This window comes from Urocitellus parryii, chromosome 9 (assembly GCF_045843805.1).
Source record: "Urocitellus parryii isolate mUroPar1 chromosome 9, mUroPar1.hap1, whole genome shotgun sequence".
Taxonomy (NCBI): domain Eukaryota; kingdom Metazoa; phylum Chordata; class Mammalia; order Rodentia; family Sciuridae; genus Urocitellus; species Urocitellus parryii.
This window is the reverse complement of record NC_135539.1, coordinates 50,929,092-50,951,771: the sequence shown is the minus strand read 5'-3', so window position 1 is coordinate 50,951,771 and position 22,680 is coordinate 50,929,092. Positions and strand designations below refer to the sequence as shown.

The following is a 22,680-nucleotide window of genomic DNA, read 5'->3' as shown; positions in this document are numbered from 1 at the left end:
TGGCGTAATATTTGTGTCAGTCTTAAAATAGACCACAATCATATTGTTAATGCAGACAGCCATGAAAGCAGAGAAATAGATTGAGATTTCAGAAAAAGAAGAGTCCAAACAAGCTGAAGCTGTAGCAGTCATCTTTTTCTTGAGAAATCTGCTCAGTGTGAGTACTGTTGGAGGGTCAAGCTTACAATGAAAGTGTGGCTCTACAAAAGGAAAGAAAAACTATTAGAGTTTTGATGATCACAAGTCTAGCAGGGTGACTAGAAGTTAGAGAGAGTCATCAGACACACAGCTAGTTTCCCCCAAGGGAGGTTTGCTGAGTCTTGGGGAAGTTCAGGAGGCCAGAATGTTGAAGTGGCTTCTTGTAGGTCTTATGAGACAGGCTTCATGGGGTGGAAGTAAAGTGCAACCGAAATAAACAATCATTCTTACCTTTTAGATATTTTATATTAGAGGTAGACTAGTTGGATTGAGGTCATCAGCTCCCACCCTCCTGTCTCATAAAGGGAAGCATGGGACTTCACTGGGAGAAAACCTCAGTCCTATAATTGTTATCATATGAAATAAAATGAGGCACATAGATCAGTGGAACAAAATAGAGATCTCAGAAGTAAACCCATACAACTGTAGCCAAGTGACTCTCAACAGAGACTGCTAAAACATACATTAGAAAAGGGACATCCTCTTCAATAGATGATACTGAAAATATCCACATGCAGAAGATTGAAATACGACCTCTGTCCCCTAACTACAACCATCAATTCAAAATGAATTGAAGATCTAAATTCAACACCCCAAATTCTGAAACTACTAAAAGAAAACATAGTGAAAACATTTCAAGACATTGGGATAGGCAGTGATTTTTTTTTTTTTGGATATGACCCCCCCAAAACACAGAAAATAAAAGTAAAAATAGGCAAATTGGATTAACATGAAACTAAAAATCTTATGCACAGAAAGGAGACAATCAGTATAGTGAATAAATAATCTACAGAATGGGATAAAATATTTGTCAAATATTGATCTGACTAAGGATTAATACAAAATATATGAGGAACTCAAGAACTTAACAACAAAAGGTCTAATTTAAAATATGGCAAATGATCTGAATAAACACTTCTCAAAAGAAGAAATAAAAATGACCAACAAATACATGAAAAATGTTTAATATAATTAGCCATTAGGCAAATGCATTTCAAAAACTATAGTTAGCTATTATCTTATGCTAGTTAGAATGCAGTTATCAAAAAAAAAAAGAAAGAAAGAAAATGCCAGTAAAGATGTGGAATAAAAAGAACTTTGATACACTATTTGTGGGAATGTACATTAGTACAGACATTATGAAGAACAGTATGGCCTCAAAAAAGAGAAAAAAGATATGTCATATGATCCTGCTGTCCCACCTCTGGATGCATATCCAAAGGAAATGAACTCAGTATACCTCAGAGATATCTGCATTACCATGTTTATTCACAGTGGCTAAGATAAGGTATCAAGCAAGGTGCCCATAAACAGATGAATGGATAAAGAAAATGTAGTATAGATATACAATGGATTACTATTCAGACATAAAAAGAATGAGATCCTGTCATTTTCGGAAAAATGGATGAAACTAGAGGACATTATGTTAAGTAAAGTAAATCAGACACAAAAAGACAAGTACTGCTTGTTCTCATGTGGAAATTTTTTTTTAAAGGCTAATTTGAGGGGCTGTGGCTGGGGCTCAGTGATAGTGCACTTGCCTGGTATGTGTGAGGCATTGGATTCAATTCTCAGCATCTGTATAGAGAAATAAAAAATAAAGATCTATTAACAACTAAAAATATTTTTTAAAAAGGCTAATTTTAATGTAGAATAATGATTACTAAAGGTTAGGGAAGTAGCAAGAGGGTGCTTAAAGGGAGGCTGGATTTGATCAGTGCCTGTTATATGCATGTATGATATATCACACAGAACCCCATTAATAAGTACAATGAATACATGTTAATTAGAATAAATTTTTTAAATTACCATATTCTTAAAACCAAACCATGCCAGCCCCATTAGCCTAGGTCTATACTGGGTCAGTATCATCAGTATTACCATTCTGTACTGCCATGTCTTATCCCATTGAAAGGTCATCAAGGGCAGTAACACTCATGGAGCCATCATCTTCTGTAATAACTGACTTTTTCTGGAGGAAGAGGCTGTCTTATAGTTAGGTTTTAAAAAAATTATTATTAAACTTATTTTATCTACACACTAAGTGTATATAGAACCAGTACATACACTTGCGTCACTGCAAAAAATGTTATGCATTATACTATGACATGACAGCTATGATGTCACCAGGCAATAGGAATTTTTTAGCTCCATTATAATCATATGGGATCATCATCATAAATGTAGTCTGTTATTGACCAATATGTCTTTAGGCAATATGACCTTTAGATGTCAGTTACACAGTAGATTGATTTTTTTAAAAAGATAAACTATATGATGTGTAAAGTTAGAGAAAAATGTGTCCAAAGAGGAGATAACAAAAACAGATCCAAAATTAGATGGATTTCATTACCAAAATCTGTTAGCCTTACCAAACAGATTTTTTAATTGTTATAAACATATCAAAGAAAATAAAGGGGTTAAAGAAATAGAAGCAAAGATAAAGGATTTCAACAGAAAGTTGGGATCATATGAAAATAAGTGGATATTCTGGTGTTGAAATGTGTAGTATTTGAAAATAAGATTTGATTTGATTTAGTGGCAAAGTGAGCAGTAAAAATTAAATAGAACAAGCAAACTCAAGGACAATTCATTAGAAACATATGCAAGCTAAAGCACTCATCTAAAAATGATGGAAATAACAAAATACTGAAAGAAACATAAATTGACTGAGTCATTTCACCTAACCTATTCTAGCTGAAAGTATAGGATATATAATTACATGTAGTCATTTGAGTCTTAGGATAAGAGAATGAAGCAACCAAAAATTTTCCAAACTGATGAAAGATATCAAGTTAGATATTCAAGAAATTATGTGAGCCCCAAGTAAGATTAGGATGAAGAAAACCACTTCTAGAACTGAACAACAAAAAGTCTGATTTTAAATAAAATGGCAAATGATCTGAATAAACACTTCTCAAAAGAAGAAATACAAATGACCAACGAATATATATGAAAAATGCTTAATATCACTAGCCATCAGGCAAATGCATTTCAAAATTACAATGAGATATTGTCTTACCTTAACTTTCAAAATAATGAAACTTATGAAAACCAGATAGAAAAAGAGAAAATCTTTAAACAATCAAAGGAAACACTGTTTTCAAAGGATTGATAACTATTGATTGAAATGCTAGTATGAGATCCTTACTTTTTAATACATAAAGGAAGAATACTGCCAATGTGAAACTCTGTACTCAAAATATTTTTTAATGAGGAAAATGTGTTTTTAGACAACAGGTAAGAGATTGTCACAAGGAGGTCCAAAGTACAATAATTTAGGCTGAAGAAAAATGATCCTGTGTGGAAGGTAGAACCTTGGGGGGGGGGGAATAAAGATATCAGAAAACATAAATATGTAAGTAAATACAAAATTACTTATTCCCTCAAGTCAAAATAATAAGTACTTTATATGGAGTATAACAGAAACAAAATATATCAAAACAGCAGAACAAAGGCAGATAGGTACAAATGGCCAAATTGATAATTTTATCTTGCTCCTGCAGTGGTAAAAATCAGCTGTAATAAGTCAAAGAAGTTTATTTAAAATCTGTCAGATAATAGCTTAAAAATTACAGAAGTGTTTTTTAAAGTAACAAGAGAAAAAAAGGAATAATAAGTTAATTAATTTAAAAAGAGGGGGTTAAAATAAGACAAAAGAACAGTTGAGTAGAAAGCCAGTGATGGTAAATATCAGTGATTAATTACATGTAAATAGGCTAAGTGCCAATTTACAAAAATGTTCTCAGACTAAACTCAAAGACCAGCTGTTTATAGTTTACATAAGATGTCTAGAACAGGATATGGACAGACAAGAAAAGGTATACTGTGCAAACACTAAAAGAATCTGATATGTTAATTAATATCAGTGTAGGCTTTAAGGCAAAATGTACAATGAGAAATAAAAGTTGATTTTGTAATGATAAAAAGGTCAGTTCAATAGGAAACAAAATCCTAAATATTTTTGTTCCTTATAACATAACTTCAAAATATAGAAAGCTAAAATTGACAACAAACAGGAGAAATGGACAGATTCATCACCAATTTAACAAAATTCATCATCGTTTTTTCCCCGCCATGTTTAAAATAAGCAATTTTTTAAAAAAATAGGAAGATTGCACTATAGTTTAATAATACTATTAACCAACTTGAACCATTGCTTTTATTTATTTATTTATTTTTGGCAGAGGTGGTAGGTAACCAGGGATTGAACTCAGCCCTATTTTGTATTTTATTTAGAGACAGGGTCTCACTGAGTTGCTTAGCACCTTATCATTGATGAGCCTGGCTTTGAACTCGAGAACCTACTGTCTCCACCCCGCAAGCCACTGGGATTATGTGTGTGCACCACCTAGACCATTGCTCTATAGAACATTACTTCCAACAACTGCATAATGCTCATTTTTCAGGCGGATGTGGAATTTTTACCCAAATTAAAAAAAAAAAAAAAAAACACATGCTGGGCCAAAAAGCAAGACTTAATAAATTTCAAAGGTTTGAAATCCTATGGTAGATGTTCCATAGTGGAATTAAACTCAAAATGAATAACAGATAACTGAAAATCACCAATTTTCTTCAGAATAAGCAACATGCTTTTTAACAATTCATAAGTAACTACTTGCAACACAAATTAGCGACATTTTGTATTGGGTTAGTAGCAAACCTTTGGATCATAGTTAATATAGTACTTAGAAAAACAGAGTTTTAAAATGCTGCAGTGATCTAATCTTTTCAAAAAGCTAAAAAAAAGGATGTCATAATGACTGAGTAATATTCTGTTGTGTATAAATTTATTTCCATAAATTCTTTATCCATTCATCTGTTGATAGGCATCTAGGTTGGTTCCATAGCTTAGCTAAGCTTAGCTATTGTGAATTAACTGATATAAACAATGATGTGGCTATGTCACATAGGATAACTGGATCAAATGATGGTTCCATTCCTAGGTGTTTTTTGTTGTTGTTGTTGTTGTGTAGTTGTAGATAGACATGATATCTTTATTTTTATTTAATTATTTTTGTGTGTGTGGTGCTGGTGATTGAACCCAGGGCCTCACACATGCAAGGCAAGTACTCTACCATTGAGCTACAACCCTAGCTCCCATTCCTAGTTTTTTGAGGAATCTCCATCTTGGTTTCCAGAGTAGTTCAATTAATTTTTAGTCCCTCCAACAATGTTTGACTGTACCCCGTTCCCCACATCCTCATCAACATTTCATTTTACTTGTGTCTTGATAGTTGCCATTCTGACTGGAGTGAAATGGAATCTCAAGTTTAGTTTTATTTGCATTTCTGTAATTTCTAGAGATGTTGAACATTTTTTCATGTATCTGTTGACTATTCATATTTCTTCTTTTGAGAAGTATATGTTTGGTTCCTTTGGCCATTTATTGATTGAATTATCTTTTTTAATGTTACACTTTTTGAGTTTTTTGTATGTTCTGGAAATTAATGCCTTATCTGAGATGGGGGTGACAAGATTGTCTCCCATTCTGTAGGCTTTCTGTTCACGTTCTTGATTATTTTCTTTGCTGTGAAGAAGTTTTTACCTTAATAACATCCCTTTTATTGATTTTTTAATTTTACTTCTTGCACTTTAGGAGTCTTGTTGAGAAAGTTGGTCCCTAAGCCTACATGTTAGAGTGTTGGGCCTACATTTTCTCTAGTATGTGCAAGGTTTCTCATTCTATAACCCAGGTCTTTGATCCTCTTTGAGTTGAATGCCATGCAGGGTGAGAGATAAGGGTGAAGTTCATTCAAACATATGATATCCAGTTTTCCTAGCACCATTTGTTGAGAGGCTGTCTTCTCTCCAGTGTATGATTTTGGCTCCTTTGTCAAATATTTGATAATTTATGTAGGTTTGTCTCTGTTCTTCTATTCCATTTATCTTCATGATTGTTTTGGTGCCAATACCATCCTGTTTTGTTACTATAGCTCTGTAGTATAATTTAAGTTCTGCTACTGTGATGCTTCCTGCTTCACTTTTCTCGTTAAGGAGTGCTTTAGTTATTTTGGGCCTCTTATTTTTTCCAAATGAATTCCACTGCTTTTTCTATTTCTATAAAGAAATCATTGGAATTTTATTAGGAATTGCATTAATTTTGTATAGCACTTTTGGTAGTAGGGCCATTTTCACAATATTAATTCTGCCTTTCCAAGAACATGGGAGATTTTTCTATCTTCTAAGATCTTCTTCAGTTTCTTTCTTTAGTGTACTGTAGTTTTCATTGTAGAGGTCTTTCACCTCTTTTGTTAGATTTATTCCGAAGTATTTTATTTCTTTTTTTGTCTATTGTGAATGGATAGTTTTCTTAATTTCTCCTTCAGCTGATTCATTATCTGTATATGGGAATACAATTGACTTATGGGTATTAATTTTGTATTCTGCTACTTTGCTGAATTCATTTTTAAGTTCTAGAAGTTTTCTGGTGGAGTTATTTTGGTCTTCTAAATATAGAATCATGTCCATGGCAAACAGATAGTTTGAGCTCTTCTTTTCTTATTTATATCCCTTTAATTTCTTTCTATTGGCTAATTTCTCTGGCTTATGTTTCAAGGACAGTGCTGAATGGAAGTGGTGATAGAGGGTATCCCTGTCTTGTTCCAGTATTTAACATCATTCTAATGATGTTGGACTTGGGTTTGTCATATAGCTTTTATAATGTTGAGGTATGTTCCTACTGTCGCTTATTTTTCTATTGTTTTAAACATTAATGGATGCTATATTTTGTCATATGCTTTTTCTGCATCTATTGAGATAATCATGTGATTCTTGTTTTTAAGTCTATTTATGTGGTGAATTGTATTTATTCATTACTGTATGTTGAACTCACCTTACATTGCTTAGATGAAACTCATGTGATCATGGTGCATTGTGTTTTTAATGAAGTTTTTGTATGTGACGTGCTTGTATTTTATGTAGAATTTTTGCATCTATATTCATCAGGGATATTGGTCTAAAGTTTTTTTTCCTCGATGAGTCTTTGTCTGGTTTTGGTACAGGGTAATACTAGCTTCATAGAATGACTTTGAAAGGTTTTCCTCCTTTTCTATTTCATGGAATAATTTGAGAAGGATTGGTATTAGTTCTTCTTTAAAAGTCTGGTAGAACATGGCTGAGAATCCATCAGGACCTGGGCTTTTCTTTGTTGGTAGGCTTTTGAAAGGGTCTTCAATTTCATTTCTTGAAATCAATCTGTATAATTTTTCTGTGTCCTCCTGGTTCCTTTTGGGTAGGTTATATGTCTCTAGAAATTTGTCAACGTCTTTTTCTAATTTATTGGAGTTTAAGTTTTCAAAATAGTTTGGTTATCCTGGGTATTTCAGTAGTGTCTGTGGTGATATTTCCTTTTTCATCACAAATTTTAATAATAATTTGAGTTTTCCCTCTTTATTTTGGTTAGCTTAGCTAAGGGTTTATCAATCTTATTTATTTTTTCAAAGAATCAACTTTTTGTTTCATTGATTTTTTTCATTGATTTTTGGCTCCGATTTTAATTATTCCTGCATTGCGCTTTTGGTGTTGATTTGTTCTTCTTTTTCTAGGGCCATGAAATTTAATGTTAGATTATTTAGTTGGTATCTTTCTATTCTTTTAAATGAATAGGCTTAATGCTATGAATTTTCCTCTTAGAATTGCCCTCATAGTGTGCCAGAGATTTTGATATATTGCATCACTATTCTCATTTATTTCTTAAGTTTTTTTTAAAATTTTACTCTTGATTTCTTCTGCTTTGCATTCATCATTTAATAGTGTATCATTTATTCTCCAGGTGTTAGAGTAGCTTCTATTTTTTTATTTTATCGTTGACTTCTAATTTCATTCCGTTATTATCTGATAGAATGCAAGTGATATTATCTCTATTTTTTTTTTATTTGTTAAGAGTTGCTTTGTGGCTTTAGATATGGTCTATTTAAGAAAATGATCTGTGTGCTGATGAGCAGAAAGTGTATGTGGTCATTCATGGATATTTATGTCTGATAAATCTAGATTGTTAATTGTATTTTTTTAGTTCTGTAACTTCATTATTTTTTGATTGGAAGATCTATCCAGTGATTAGGGAGGTGTTTTACCCAAAATTATTGTGTTGTTGTTTACATGATCCTTGATATTGAGAAGGATTTGAGAGAAAGCAGAAGTAAAAATTTAAAGGAAGACAGAGAGAGAAAAATAGAATTTTTCTGTTAGCAAAAGAAAAGAAAGAGAACCAATAAAAATAGACAAGTGAAAAACAATACAAAAAAAAATACTAATCAAAAACCCTAGCCCCCAAAAGTCAGTCATGAAAAGTAACTCTTTCTTTCTGGGGTTTTTTGTTTGTTTGTTTTGAGGTGTTTAGCTCACACAAGAGTAGTGGCCCTTGCCAAGACCTTCCTCCTTTTGTGTAGCTCATCAAGCTGCCAGTTAGAGTTCAAAAATTCCGAGTTTCCCTTCTCCACAGTGTGAGGTGGCACAGGTTGGAGAGTGTTGTCTGCCCCACTGTCAGGGTAAGGTTGCTGTCAAGATCCCCTAGGCGCAGTTCCTGAAAGCCCCAGGTGCTTTCTTGAACGGTGATTGGTGTGAAGATTTTGCGCACCTACAGGGCCTTGCAACTGCCACTGAGATACTGCACCCCAGGAGTCTCCCCTGGGTTCCACATGTGAGGTAGAGAGCCAGTCTTTCGCCCTCTCTGCCACCTGTATTCTCCTGCATCAAACACCCTCCATGCCTGAATTTCTCTGGTTTCCTAGGCACACTATTAGCTGTGTGGTGGGCATCTGCCAGGTATGGTTTGGGAACCTAGCTCAAGCACACAGGTCCAGACTCCCACAGCCGCCCGCCACTGTAGCATGGTAGGAACATGCCAGGCCATCATGTGTGGCATGTTTTCCACCCTCTGGATCAGTCAGGCAGTGTCCTTAATCTCTGATTTCTCTGTACCAAGACACACCATAGTGCCATGGTGCCATCTTAGATGCAGGTTTTCTTAGTCCCCCTGTTCCCTTTCTCCACAGTGGATCAGGTCTAGCAACTGCCAGCACTGGTGGTGGCTTTTCTTCTTTTATTTTATTAGACCTAAACATCTGAGTCCCCAAGCTGTTCTGAGAGTACAGAGTTAAATCCCAATAAAGACCCTCTTTCACTCACTTCACTGAGAAGTTATTCATCTACTTTCTTGGTCTCATGCCATGGAGCAGCTTGGTCAGCACACTTCTCTATTCCACCATTTTCCTGTTCTCCACAAAATTCTAGATTTTAAAGGAGGGTTGATGTGCTCCTTTGTTCCCAGGGTCCACTTAGGAATCTGTGTCCCTCCTTTATTTATCAGTTCCTTGTCTTATAAATCTTCCATTACTGCCTCCTCTTCCTAATTCCTTTTATTGGTTGACTTCAAAGATACAGCTCCAACTTCCTCAATGATGTCAGTACTATGATCATCTATACTCCACACCATGTGATTAAAATATTTCTCTAAATTCATGAATTTGAGTTTCTAATGCTAAAAACTTTCTTGTTGTTATTGTTGGTACCAGGGATTGAGTCATATCCCCTGCCCTTTTTGTTTTTATTTTGGGACAGAATTTTGCTAAGTTGCTTCAGGGCTCACTAAGTTGCCAAGGCTGGGGTCAAATTTGCAGTCTTCCTGCCTCATCCTCCTGAGTTGCTAAGATTCCAGGCATATGCCACCAGCAGAACTGATTTTTTTTTAACTTCAGTATCAACCAAAGTCATTCTAAAATTTTAAATACCGAAAACCCTTCTTTTATTTTCTCCTTTTCTCTGACAACTAAACTGTTCTTCTCTCAAATTCAAATATTCCTTCATTCTTATAATGTTCCTTAGTGTGTCTTCCCTTTCATTCCCTCTTTCTGCCTTCCACTCTCTCCCTCCGTAGATGGCTTTGCCATTGGATCTGAGATTCTTCAGCTTTATTCCCTAATACACAAAATTTTTATCAATCTTCCTTCTTTTGCTTTCATTCTAATCGTAAAGAACTTTTTCCTCTTTAACATGAACTAGAAGAGTTCTTGTCTTTTCTTGATTTTGCCCCATATATATCACTCTTCCTTTCCATTTTTTCCATTTACTAGCATTAAAAATGAATAAAAAAAACCAATAATAACAACTAAAACTTAAGTTCATTTTCTTCAGCTTCATTTTCAGACTATACTGGACTTCTTAGAAGAGCAAACTTAATTAGTTATAATTCCACTTCTCTCTTCCCCACTTTTAAATCTCCCAACTAATAGAATTTTTATTCTCCTTTACTGCCTTTTAGAAAAATCTTTCTAAGTTTACCAATATGTGGTAAGTTTTTCTTGGTCTTTCTTCCCTAAAGAGTCAGGACAGTGCATTCCTTTCTTTTGTTCTTCTGTGACTTCACTGATTGCTATCAATCTTTTGTGGAAGGCCCCTTCTCAAATAAATAGATCATTTAGGAGATGACCAAACTATTGCATTGAGTTAATGCAGTCAGAGATACCATACAGTTGATTCTGAAGTGGTACCTCAAAGAGAGGAAATGAGTGTAGTATTTTTCTTTATTATAGGTGGTCTCTGAAATTCTAGGATAGGATATCAGAAATGAAATGAGTTGTTGGATTGGTTGATTTCCTAAGACTGTGATTGATACAACATATCCTTTTAATTTCATTATTTCCATTTCATTTGTTTTCAGATAAAGATGAATGCTGTGTGTCATGTAATACTGAAGTTTTGAAGTTGGAAGACGTTTGCTAAATCAAATCACTCAAGTAAGTTGGCTCACATCTATCTTAGCAGTAGCTCAAGATTTTAAAAACAAGGGATTGGGTTGTAGCTCAGCAGTAGAGCGCTTGCCTACATGTGTGATATACTGGGTTCTATCCTCAGCACCACATAAAAGTAAATAAACAAAGGTGTTGTGTTCATCTGCAATTAAAAAAAATTGTTTTAAAAAGAGAAAAGATTTAAAAACAAACAATTAAGTCTACTACCTTTGATGCTTCCTTAATAATAAAATTTTATGGAATATCTTATAGTGATCTTGTATATTGAATAAGTGGTGTTTGACAATAGTGGAATAACAATTTCATATTACATTTTATATGCTTTTAAAAATATAATGTTTAAACACATTGTATTATTTTTAAAGGGAGACTGCCACCTCAATTATTCTTGTATTTGTAGCAAGTTCTAGTCATAAAGTCTTAACCATATGCTAAATGGTGCTTTTAAAATGGTTTTTCTTTTGAAGCTAATATTTTGGTTTTTATTTTTTAAGTTTTCATACAGTTTTTCTTAATGATTTCTACATTATTGTAAAAGGAAGTGATTTATTAACCAGCTAGCACATGAACCTTAAATGTTTATTTGGTCAAAAACTTCGCTTGAAAGATTATCTTGAAAGATGATTTATCAAGAGCTCTGTAATGTATGAAACAATCAATAAAAAAAATAAAATAAATTAAAAGATAAAAAAAAAGATTATCTTGACCAACCTTAACTTTTAAAATCATCTCTTCATGGTCTTTCTGTATTCATTCTCTTCCTCCATCTTGTATTCTGCATAAATCTGCATATAGAATCACTTTAATAATTCAGTTCCTTTTCCTGGCATTCAAAGCCCCCTACCATGCTCCTGAAACATCCCTCAGTTGAGCCAACTGGAGTCTCCTATTCTCTAAACTCACATGTCCTTCTTTGTCCTTAAATTGTTCTATTTTTCCTACCTATGACTTTCTGCTTTCACTATTTCCTTTGCATCTTAAAATCTTCTACAAATCTCTCCATGAAGTCTTCTTAGGTTACTCCAGTTAGAAATACTAACTCTTTCCATCTTTCTGCTGACTGCATCTATTGTTTTGTTTTTATCACTATTAACAGCAGCTTTATTTGTGTCTGTCATAGCTCCCATCCTAGGTTGTAAGGCTGTATAAAGTAAAAGATCATGTCTGATGAATTTTGTCTCCCACAGTACTCAGGATAGCCTTAAATGGTGCTCAGTAAATATTTGCTTAAAAAATTAAGAATGTGCTTGGCTTTCTTCCCATCATGCCCTCTTTCATCCTATAGATATGTACTATCCATGTTAATGCCAATTTTCATTCTTGTAATCCACTCCTGGCTGCCCTTAATAAGATACAGTCATTCGCCAACCTAAGAATAAGCTGTATTCCAGAAGTTCATATCTTAATTCTATTGTTTAGAATGCAGAAAGCATTTTTCCACAAAAACAGTACTATAAATATTGGTTTGATTCTGAGCCAACTCTCCTGAGACTGTTTAACTCATAAGTACCAATGTTACTTCAATTACAGGTAGACTCCATGTACAATGATGTTTTGTTTCGTTCTAGATATGGAAGTATGTGTCCCATGAACTAGAAACAGGACATGAACCTGCTGGGCTGAGCCAGAGTTTCGGTAGTTATTCATATTAGATACCCTTCCACCAATAGCTTTTTAGTTCTCGGTATTTGCATTATAGACATTTACCTACAGTTTACTAATACCTTTATGTCATCTAAATTGAGACGAAAAGAACACTTGCTCTTCTGAACTTCCCCATAGTGAGTTAGGATGGGGCTTCAGCTGGCCTTTCACTTTGGTGGGTCTTTTGTAAGGTTTTGATAGATCAGTAGTTCTTTTACTACATACCACTTTCTGCTCTTCTACAAACAACAGATTGCATATACATAGAAAATATATAAACATAGAAAGTATATAAATGTGAAAAAATAACTTCTGTCTATAAGGAAAAATACATTTATAAGTATCACCCCTAAATTTGACATCAAATCAGTTTTTGTGAACAAGTGATTATCTTTTCTACATGGGTATAATGATGCCTCTAGTGACAAAACATGTCACTGTATGCATAAACAACCCTTGAGGTTGACAGTTTAGGTTGTCAGGCTGCAAGAAAAAAAACACTTCATAAATTTCAGAGAACTTAATTATTCAGTCATCATAAGTATTGAGCCCCGAGTATCTACTTTATGCTTAATGCTGCTGCTAATGCTAGGGGCTAGGAAGTGGAAACAAATGATGTTGTGAAAAGTTTGCCTTCCCTCAGGGGCCTGAAATACAAGGAGCAAAATATTAAAAGAAATATTCATAGTAAAAACAATGTTATTAATTGCCATAAAATACTTCAGAAAGATAATAAATGCTCTGAGGATTATCAGAATTGTAGTGTCATTAAGATTCTCTATGGTTCTAAAAATAGTGGTGAGATTTCACTTAGTTTTAGAAGAATGGTGAAGGTATAAATAAAGAGCTAGAAAGGAAATGCTATTCCATGTTGGATTAACAGCACACAGAGAGGATTGAAGACATAAACAAACAACAGTCATTAATGACTGAAGCACAAGAGTTAGTTCATATTGGGTGAAATAATAAATGGGAAAATTTGATCAGTTGTTCAGCCCTGGCAGAACCTAACAGTCATCCATCTATTTTTAAAGCTACAAGTCCCTGGATCTTCCCCAGAACTATTAAATAGAATTTCTGGGGCGTGGGGCATAAGCCTGTTTATTTTTAAAGCTCCCCTAGTGGTTCTGATATTCAGCCAAGGTTGAAAACCCCTGAATTAGAAGGATGGGCCAAATTTAGGAGAGCTATGAATCCCCTGCTGAGGAGTTGGGCCTCTGTCCCTCAAGCAGTAGGAAGCCTTTAGAGGTTTCTGAGGTGGGTGACATGATCAATTTGGTCCTTGCCAAGATAAATGATTCCTCAACTATATGTGAATGGAAGAAAATAAGGAAAGCTTGAAGTAGAACAATGGTTATGAGAAAAAAGAGAAGAGTCACATTTTTTTAAGTATAGTTAGATGTGTGGGAGTTGGTGATGTCAGCCTTGACCTCAGCATGATTTGTTTTATAAACTGATTATACAACTTCACCCTTATTAATTTGATCTTTTTTCTCTTACGACCTGGCAACTTAAACCGTAATTTCAGCCACTTTGCAATTAATGGAAAGAGATCATTGTCTACTCAGGTACATGTCTAATTCATAATAGTAAGTGAAGTTATGTGTATGAGGAATATGACCTTCAACATGATCATTATAAAGCAATCAGTAACCTCCCATATATGCAGTAACACAACCCCAGTCCTGCAGGATTGTGCCAAGAATCAGAGTCACATATATAAGGTAGTTGTTGGCTCACAGTTCCCTAGCATTAAGTTGAAATTTGAAGAAATGTTCTCAATCATCCTATGCATTTTAATATTTTTAGTATTAAATTTGATAATTGCTTAGTTTTCTGTTGGCAGATTATGTGAGTCCCCTAACTAAAACACCAATCCACATTCTAAGCTTACAATTCTTTCTCTGCCCACTTTTGTAAAGAGAGCAAGCAGCCCGTGAACTCCCATTAGTTCCATCCCCTGCTATTATCTACCTGTAAGTGCCTCCAACTCCTCCTGATCCAGAGGGATAACTGAATCAACAGAATGGAATCTTCAGTGGAGTCAGAATTTCAGTTCTTTTGCGGCACTGATCAGCCAGATGACCCTGGAAATTCTTTTGCTTCTGACCCAAGTGGCACATGATAGCTCCTAAGGTGTACAAACTCAAACCACACCATAGGTTAAAAACATTTCGTATCTCTTTGATGTGTTTGAATTTTTTATTTGAAGATAATTAGCCATATTCATTAGACAGCAGAGAATAAGTTCAAAGCCTGAAGTTTTGACATGACCCACCTCCCTCTAAAAAAGACTCAACATCATGAATTTTTTAAAAATAACTACTTTCTCAGTTATTCTATAATATTATATTCAACAGTTTCTTTGATCTTTTTTGCCTTAACTATGAATTTATTATTGTTTTATCAATATCTTTATACCCTTTGAGTTACTTTTGTAATAGATATGTGGTTTTCACTCATCACCCAAATGTTTAAACAGAGAATGGATGGTTTGCTTAGAGTTGATAGATTTGGTAGAAGAGAGGAAAGAGAAGGCAACTAACATTTAAAATAAAAATCAAGTGCTCACTCTATACCATATTCTTTACATATATTTTGTCATTCTAATTTCATTTCACAAATGAGGAAATTGAGATTTAGAGAAGTTTAAAAAACTTACCTGAGCCCAAAGTCAGGTCTGGCTTTCTGTGGAAAGAGCCTAGTCTTATAAGTTTTCATGACTTTTATTTGTGGGAGAAATCATTGAATGCAGAATGAGAAGATTTGAATACAAGCCTCACCCTCGTCACTAATAACCCTGACACAAATTATTTAATGCTTCAGAGCATCAGGTTCCATTTCATCATGTGAGTTAACACTCACTTTACTGACCATTTTGGCTTGTTGTGAGAAAAATAAGCTAATGAGATTCAGTATGATTTTATACACATAAAAACCAGTGGAAGTGTGATAAATTCTTAATTCAAGCAAATAAACAGAACAAACATTAAATGAGATGACTTGGACCGACTTTGTGGTTTTTCATTTCTTAGTATTGCTATAAATTTTCCAAAAATAATGTTCATCAATTTTGCAAGTCCCAAACACTGTGGTGTGCCAAACTTCATCACTGTCCATTTAATATCTCAGTGTAGCTGAGAGTGTCCTGGCAGTGTATGCGTTCTTCCTTTCACTTGCCAGGAGCAATCATTAGTTTCTATGCTATATTAACTAGGTTTGACCCCCAGTAGATGCTCATTGCCAATGAGGATTGTTAGGCAATGTGACTTATTGATGTTAACATTCTCAGAACATTTTTCCCCATATTTCTGAGATTTTAGAACAACCTGAAGAAAAAAGTCACATTTTGTAAAACTGTTTTCACAAAACTGCTTTTCAAAAATGTTTCCATTGCCAGGCTTGGTAGTGTGTACTTGCAATCCCAGCTACTTAGGAGGCTTAGGCAGGAGGATTACATATTTGAGACCAGACTTGGCAATTTAGTAAGATCCTGCCTCAGAATCATAAAAAGTTTTAAAATGAGCTGGAACTATGTTGCTCAATGGTAGAACACCTGAATTCAATCCCAAATATGGCAAAAAAAAAAATCCCCCCAGTTTCTGAAAACTTATACATTACAGATTGGATTACAGATTGGTGCACATTGAATGACAATTATGAGCTATTGTAATCCACTTGTGACTCCTTCAAGTATATATGTAAGAGATAAGGATTTGGAAGAACTCATTAAATTGTAAGGGCAATACTATGAATGATGTCATAGGTCATTTTGTTGGGTTACACAAAACCCTTACTCAAATCAAAATTCTTTGACATTGGCTATCAGCTGACAGAACAGAGGAACAGTTTTAATAAAACTTAAGATGTGGATCCACAAGTGTGTACCCACGCAGTCTTAGGTTCTTAAGTATATGTGACTCCCCTGCATCAGTACATCTTGGAATCAGTACATTGCATAGAGGGTTTTCTGGTCTTAAGGTATTGACTTCAACATGGTTTCCGATACCATATGCCTGCTTACTAAATCTGGTGGATGGATGGCTCCAATTAGGGCCATGTGAAATAAAATGCAAGGGAAGTAGACATAGAAAGCAAAGAAAATGGACAAAGTAGAGATTGTAAAATCCTCGACCACTGGCCAGATTTGGTCTGTAAATGTGTTTTGTTTGACCAGCACAATATTTTTTAATATACCAGTCATTAAGTATTAATATTTTTAATTAGTAACTAATTTTTGTCAAAAAATTTAATGCACAAAATCATGGCTGCTGGATTCTCATGCAAACTAGAAGATCTGGCAACTTTAGTCCTGTATTTCCATGTGGTAGTCATCTGCTAGTGCTGAATAGAAGCTGCCTATATTAGATTGAAACATTGTACGTTTTGGTTATCTCAGTCCCACCCCTCGTTATTGTTTTTCTTTAAGTAGAAATAAGAGGAGAGCTAAATCTTACTTAGACTTCCATCTGTGTTAAAATTGCAAATAGCAGGTTGAAGACATGGCATATTTCAGTATAAGTGAGAGATGGTATTAGTTTTCTAGATCTCTGCCGTAACTAAGTACCACAAGTGGAGAGGCTTTAAACAACAGAACTTTTTCTTACAGTTTTGGAGGCTAGAAATCTGAAATCAATTGGCAAGGCCAACTCACTCAGAGGCCCGTAGGAGAGGATCCTGCCTCATCTAGTTTCCGGAAGCCTCAGGCATTTCTTACTATATGGCAGCATAAATCCAGTCTCTGATCCTGTCTTCTCATGATTGTCTTCCATTCTGTCTGGCAGTGTCCAAATTTTCTCCTTAGAAGGATACCAGACAAATTGTATTAAGACCCAGCCTAATCTGGTATGATCCCATCTTGATTAGATTTCATTTGCAAAGGCTGCTTTCAAATGAGGTCACATTCACAGGTACCAGGGTTAGAACTTCATGTCATTTACGGGGACATAATTTAACCCATAATAGATGACATATGTCTTTGTGGAAAGAGGAAAAATTAAGGGCAGGGATCCTTTAATCAGAGTGCCCACATTCAAATTTACAACTTATTTGCTTTGTGGTTTTAGACAAGTTGATTTCTCAGAGCCTCAATGTCTTCATCTGTAAAATGGGGATAATGGCACCTGATTCATAGGTTTACATTGAAGACAAAATAAGTTAATATTTATATAAAGCACTTAGAAGAGTGCCTGGCACATACTATATGCTCAGTAAAACAAATTTTTGTAATTATTATTAACTTATTCATACATAAATGTGTACATAAAATATCAGTGCACAAAAAACTATTATTAGGTATGATATGTCAAGATCAATGTATTTTCATGTGCAACTAATAAAAAAAGGATAGCCTAATGAAAGAAAATATGAATACACTAAAGGTAGTAGGTATAAATAGTGCATGGAAGCAAAACTTAGAACCAGAGAGAGAGGTTGGAATTTTAATAAAATGTTATTTTTAATGCAAATTATTGCAATATGTCAAAAATATTAAATATTAATGCCTGCTCCCTCTTTTAGATTACCTGCCTGGCCCCTGTGTGCACTTGAAGCTGACTGAAGTCCCAAGAGAGAACTTTAAACCCAGAAGTATAGACACTAACTATTGGGTTGGAGAGCACAAATGGCCTGTAGATAATAATGAGGCAGTTCCTCTAGGGAGAATGCCTATGGAACCAATATCTAAGCATTCCTACTTGTCTCTTTGGAAGCATGATCTTACCCTCTACTTGCTTTCCCAAAATCTTTAGGTTTAAGTAATTCTGATGTCTAATTTTGGCCCAGAGATTGAGGTTGAATAATTTTTTTAAAAAATTTAAATCATACTTTTATTTTGAGGTGTATTCTTTTATTCTTTGACATAGACTTGATGTAAGAAAATCAAACTTGAACTTTATTAAAAACTGAGATGAGAGCACTGAAAAAATTTAAAGCAACTGCTAGAATGTTTGAAGTACCTACCAGGAAGGAAGCTGTTGTGTAGGTGATTGGCTGTTGGATTTGTAGTACTACAGAACATATATATCTCATTCTCAAAGATAGTGCTACCTTAGAAACATGCAAATATCAAATAAAGTCAAAGTATCTTACCTAAATGGTAGAAGGGACATATATGTGTATGTTAATTCTTGATTTGTGATTTTATTTTAATAAAAGAAATTAAGCTATTTAATTTTTGGTAAATGAGTAGAAGTTTGTAGTTTGAGTATCAATAATTGGAACATTTAGATTCAATGATGTATCCATCAGGACTCCTTCATCACTGAAAGGAAGCCAGCTTAAACCAGCTTATGAAAATAAAGGGAACTTAATTGTTTATGTAATTGTGATTTCCAGAAGTGCATCTGACTTTAGGCATGGTTATAGCCAGGAACTCAAATGATCTCATCTGGATTCTTCTTTCAGTTTGGCTGATTTCTTTGTCATTCTACAGAGGCATATGGCCAGTAGGCTGATCACTAGCAACTTAAGATTGTCATTCTTCTGGTTTAATAATTCCAACCAAAAGAGAACTTGTCAGGCCAAATATCCACCTCTCTGCCTCAAAGAAGATGTGCATTGACTCTGTTTGACCACTTGTGTGGCCATTTGAAAAATCAGTGTGACCTAGGAGTGGTATATACTGGTGGGCCAGCCTGGTCTGCTGTAGGAGAGGGACACTGACCAGTGACTCTAAGCCTCACTGGGATCTCATGGAGTGGGAGAGGCTTTCTCCAAGGGAAATAGGAAAAGGGAGGTGAGAATGTGTTCTCAGTAGACCAAGATGGACATAACTTCAAATCATTAAAAATGGTATGTGAAATAATTCACACAGTAATTTTTGGCTTTACAATGGCAGTGAAACAACTTTCTGCTGCCTTCTACAAAAGAAATTTATATAAAAAAAAGGGTATAGATGCAAAAATTCTAGCTCTTTATTTGATGAGAGGTGAATGACTTCAATAACTCTGATGCATAAGCTTTGAAGACAGAAAGATTTGATGCTATGACTGGGTATAACAAAGGAATGTGAAATTCTAATCACTACAGAGACAATGGCAGTGTTATCAGGAAACTAGAGAAGGAGTTGAGGCTTGGTATTAAAAGCATATCATCAGCTGAAAGTCTGTCTCAGGACTGGTTGGACTCTTATGTCCTCACCTCACTCTAGCCAGGAAAAAAAAAAAAAAAAACTGTCTTCCCCATATCTTAGGAATTGGAAGCTTTCTTCTCTGGAAAAGTTGAAACTATGAGAATCTATAGACAGTGACAGTGGACAGTAGGGTTAAGGGAAAGTCTGCTCTGCTGGTAGAGAACAAGAAAAAAGAAATGTCACAAACAACAGCTTACTATCAATACTCAAATGGAAACATTAGAATGAAGGCAGGATTTGCAAAATGTCATTTTTTCCTTGTCCTCACATAGGATGATTTGAAGTGACAAAGTTTGGGTTGTATTCTCTTAAAATGATTGGTCTTTATTTTTCAACATGTATAAAGCTGGATAATTTGAACAACAAAGTATTAATATGGACTGTTAGCTTTTGTCATACCTTTCACCAGTGATGAAGAAAGAGTTGTGAAGGTTGTTTTCTTCTAAAAATTTGAGGAGGCATCAAAATTTGAAATTTAGCATACATGTTCTTTTTTTTTTAAAGAGAGAGAGAGAGAGATAATTTTAATATTTATTTTTTAGTTTTCTTTGTATGTGGTGCTGAGGATCGAACCCGGGCCGCATGCATGCCAGGCGAGTGCGCTACCGCTTGAGCCACATCCCCAGCCCAGCATACATGTTCTTTAAATTACTTTACATTACTTTAAAAATACTATTTTTAAGATTCAGTAAATACTATTCTTGTCTATGTAACTAATAAAATGTTTTATATTAAAAATTTTCAAATTACAGTTTGGGATTTTTTAACATTCTAAATTTTGGTCCGTAAACATTATAAAAGTGTTGAAATTCTGAAGCAGGGTCAGGTTGCCGCCTTTTGAATTGGTTTCTAAAGCTTAATGAAATGGAAGGCAAATGTCTTTCCCTACTTAAAACAGGAAGTTTTATTTTATTCTTTGTTTTAGTATAATAAGACCAAAATAATGTGAAAAATTAAAAATGAAACTGCACCAGAATTTTATTTGACAATATAACTTTTTTAAAAAATTGTGCTACATTGCTTTTGCTGAAAAACCAGATCAACTAATCCATATGAATTCTCTATTTTTCAGAGGATTTTTGTGGTTTTCTTTTGGCTTAGTGAGGTCAAGAATTTTAAATTAGAATTATAGAATTGGAAGGCATCCCTCTTATTCATTTTACAAATGAAAGAACTCAAGTCCTGAGAAGTCACAATTTATCCAGGGTCACAAGCTAATAGTGAGGGTCAGATGAGAATCAGGGCCTCCTGGCCATCAGTTCAGTGATTTTTATAAAAGACTTCTTGGGTTTATTTTTACTACCTTCACTTTATGTGCAGTATCCATAATTTATTGCATTAGGCTCAGTTAGCAAATTACAAGTTTGTGTTTAATCCTCTAAAGCTGAAGGAACTTCTGGGATTAGGAATACTGACAGTGACAGAAAGCATGGATAGCAGGAAGCATTTTTAAGACTCTTTGGCTGGGGTGGGGAATGTCCCTTGATTAGACTCTGATCCTGCTCCCCACCAGGAACTCCTGTGTTTATTTTTCTCTAGGACCTGATTCTGCCTTCTGGAAGATTCTTCCTTGACCATTTTTTCACCTACAGTCACACTTATGTGGGCATTGGGAAATATGTCCTTTATTTCGTATTTTTTGTCCATGCACTTAAACATTATATTAAGAGTCTCTCAAAGGCTTATATATAATGCAGCATTTGTGGGGCCTTTGGCCATGTTATTCACCCAAACTTAGCTGTTTTTTATCTGTCTTACTGCAGTAAATTCCATGTGCTAGTAAGAGTGACTACATGTTCCAAACTGGCAGGGACAGTCTTAGTTTATGTCCCTTGTCTTGGCAGGTTAAGTAATAATGCCCTTTTCTTACTCTCAAAGCTTTCCCAGTTTGGACAGTGAATTGTATACTCTAGGCAATAGCACACCAAAAACAAACAAACAAAACTCCAAGCCTTATTTGTTCCTTTGCTTTCTTACTTTTCTGTCTCTTTCTCAACCTACTGGGGGTTCTTATTGGACCATTTGAAATATGTTTTATCTGAAGTTAACATACTTAACCTAATCTGCAGCAAAGTTAAATTCCTCTGTTTACCAGAGAAAGCATAAGGAACCATTTTTGTTCAAAGTTTTTTTTTTTAAGTCTTCTTTTTCAATGTGTGAAATCCAGAAGCAGTCAACTTTTCTACCTCTGAGAGTCCCTCAATTTCTAGATTCTCAATTTCCTTTCATTGCTACTCTTAAATCTTTTAATGCTTGTCTCTTCACATTTCTTTATTATAAATCTTTGATAAAGATAGCAAATAGTACTTTGTAATTCAAACATTCTGTTTTCCATTTCTTTTCTCTATAGACATGAGTTCGGTAGACAATTGCATTTGTAAAAATGGAGGTATTTAGTCATCCCTAGGAATCCTCAGGGAATTGGTTTCAAGATACCTCCCCCCCAAGATACCAAAATCCACAGATATTCAAGTCACTTATGTAAAATGGTATAGTATTCACATATAACTTTCACACATCTTCTTGTGTACTTTAAATCATCTCTAGATTATTTAAATATATTGTTTATGAATAACAAGACAGAATCTATACATGTTCAGTATATACACATTTTTTTTTCAAATAGTTTGAATCCACAGTTATTTAAACTCAAAGATTCGAAGCACAAAAACACAAGAGCTGACTGAAATTTACAGGCAATACATGCATAGCTTTTAAGTGCTCAGTTCAATGAGTTTTGACAACTGTAACCATTACCCAAAATAAGATTCAGAACATTTCCATCAATCCAGATGGATGACCCTTTCCAGTTAATTCCCCGCTTTATACCTCTGGAGGCAACTACTTTTTCACTTCTGTCACCAAGGATTATTAGTTTGGCAAGCAGTCTTTTTATTAAATGTTTGGCAAGCAGTCTTTTTATTAAGTGCTTTGTGACTGTATGGCATAACTACC

The 22,680-nt window shown here is 34.5% G+C and overlaps 1 protein-coding gene across 12 annotated transcripts in view; it reads left to right on the top strand.

The window, feature by feature from the left end:
* Znf438 (zinc finger protein 438) overlaps positions 1 to 22,680 on the top strand; it is a 176,962-nt gene that overhangs the window by 63,978 nt on the left and 90,304 nt on the right. For 11 of the 12 annotated variants that reach the window (XM_026402332.2, XM_026402329.2, XM_026402331.2 and 8 more), the window contains one exon: positions 10,859 to 10,934. The gene's annotated coding sequence lies outside the window, so the exon portion shown is untranslated. Of the gene's footprint in view, positions 1 to 10,858; positions 10,935 to 12,517; positions 12,585 to 22,680 lie in introns of all 12 variants that reach the window. The other variant, XM_026402325.2, reaches the window with a different exon arrangement.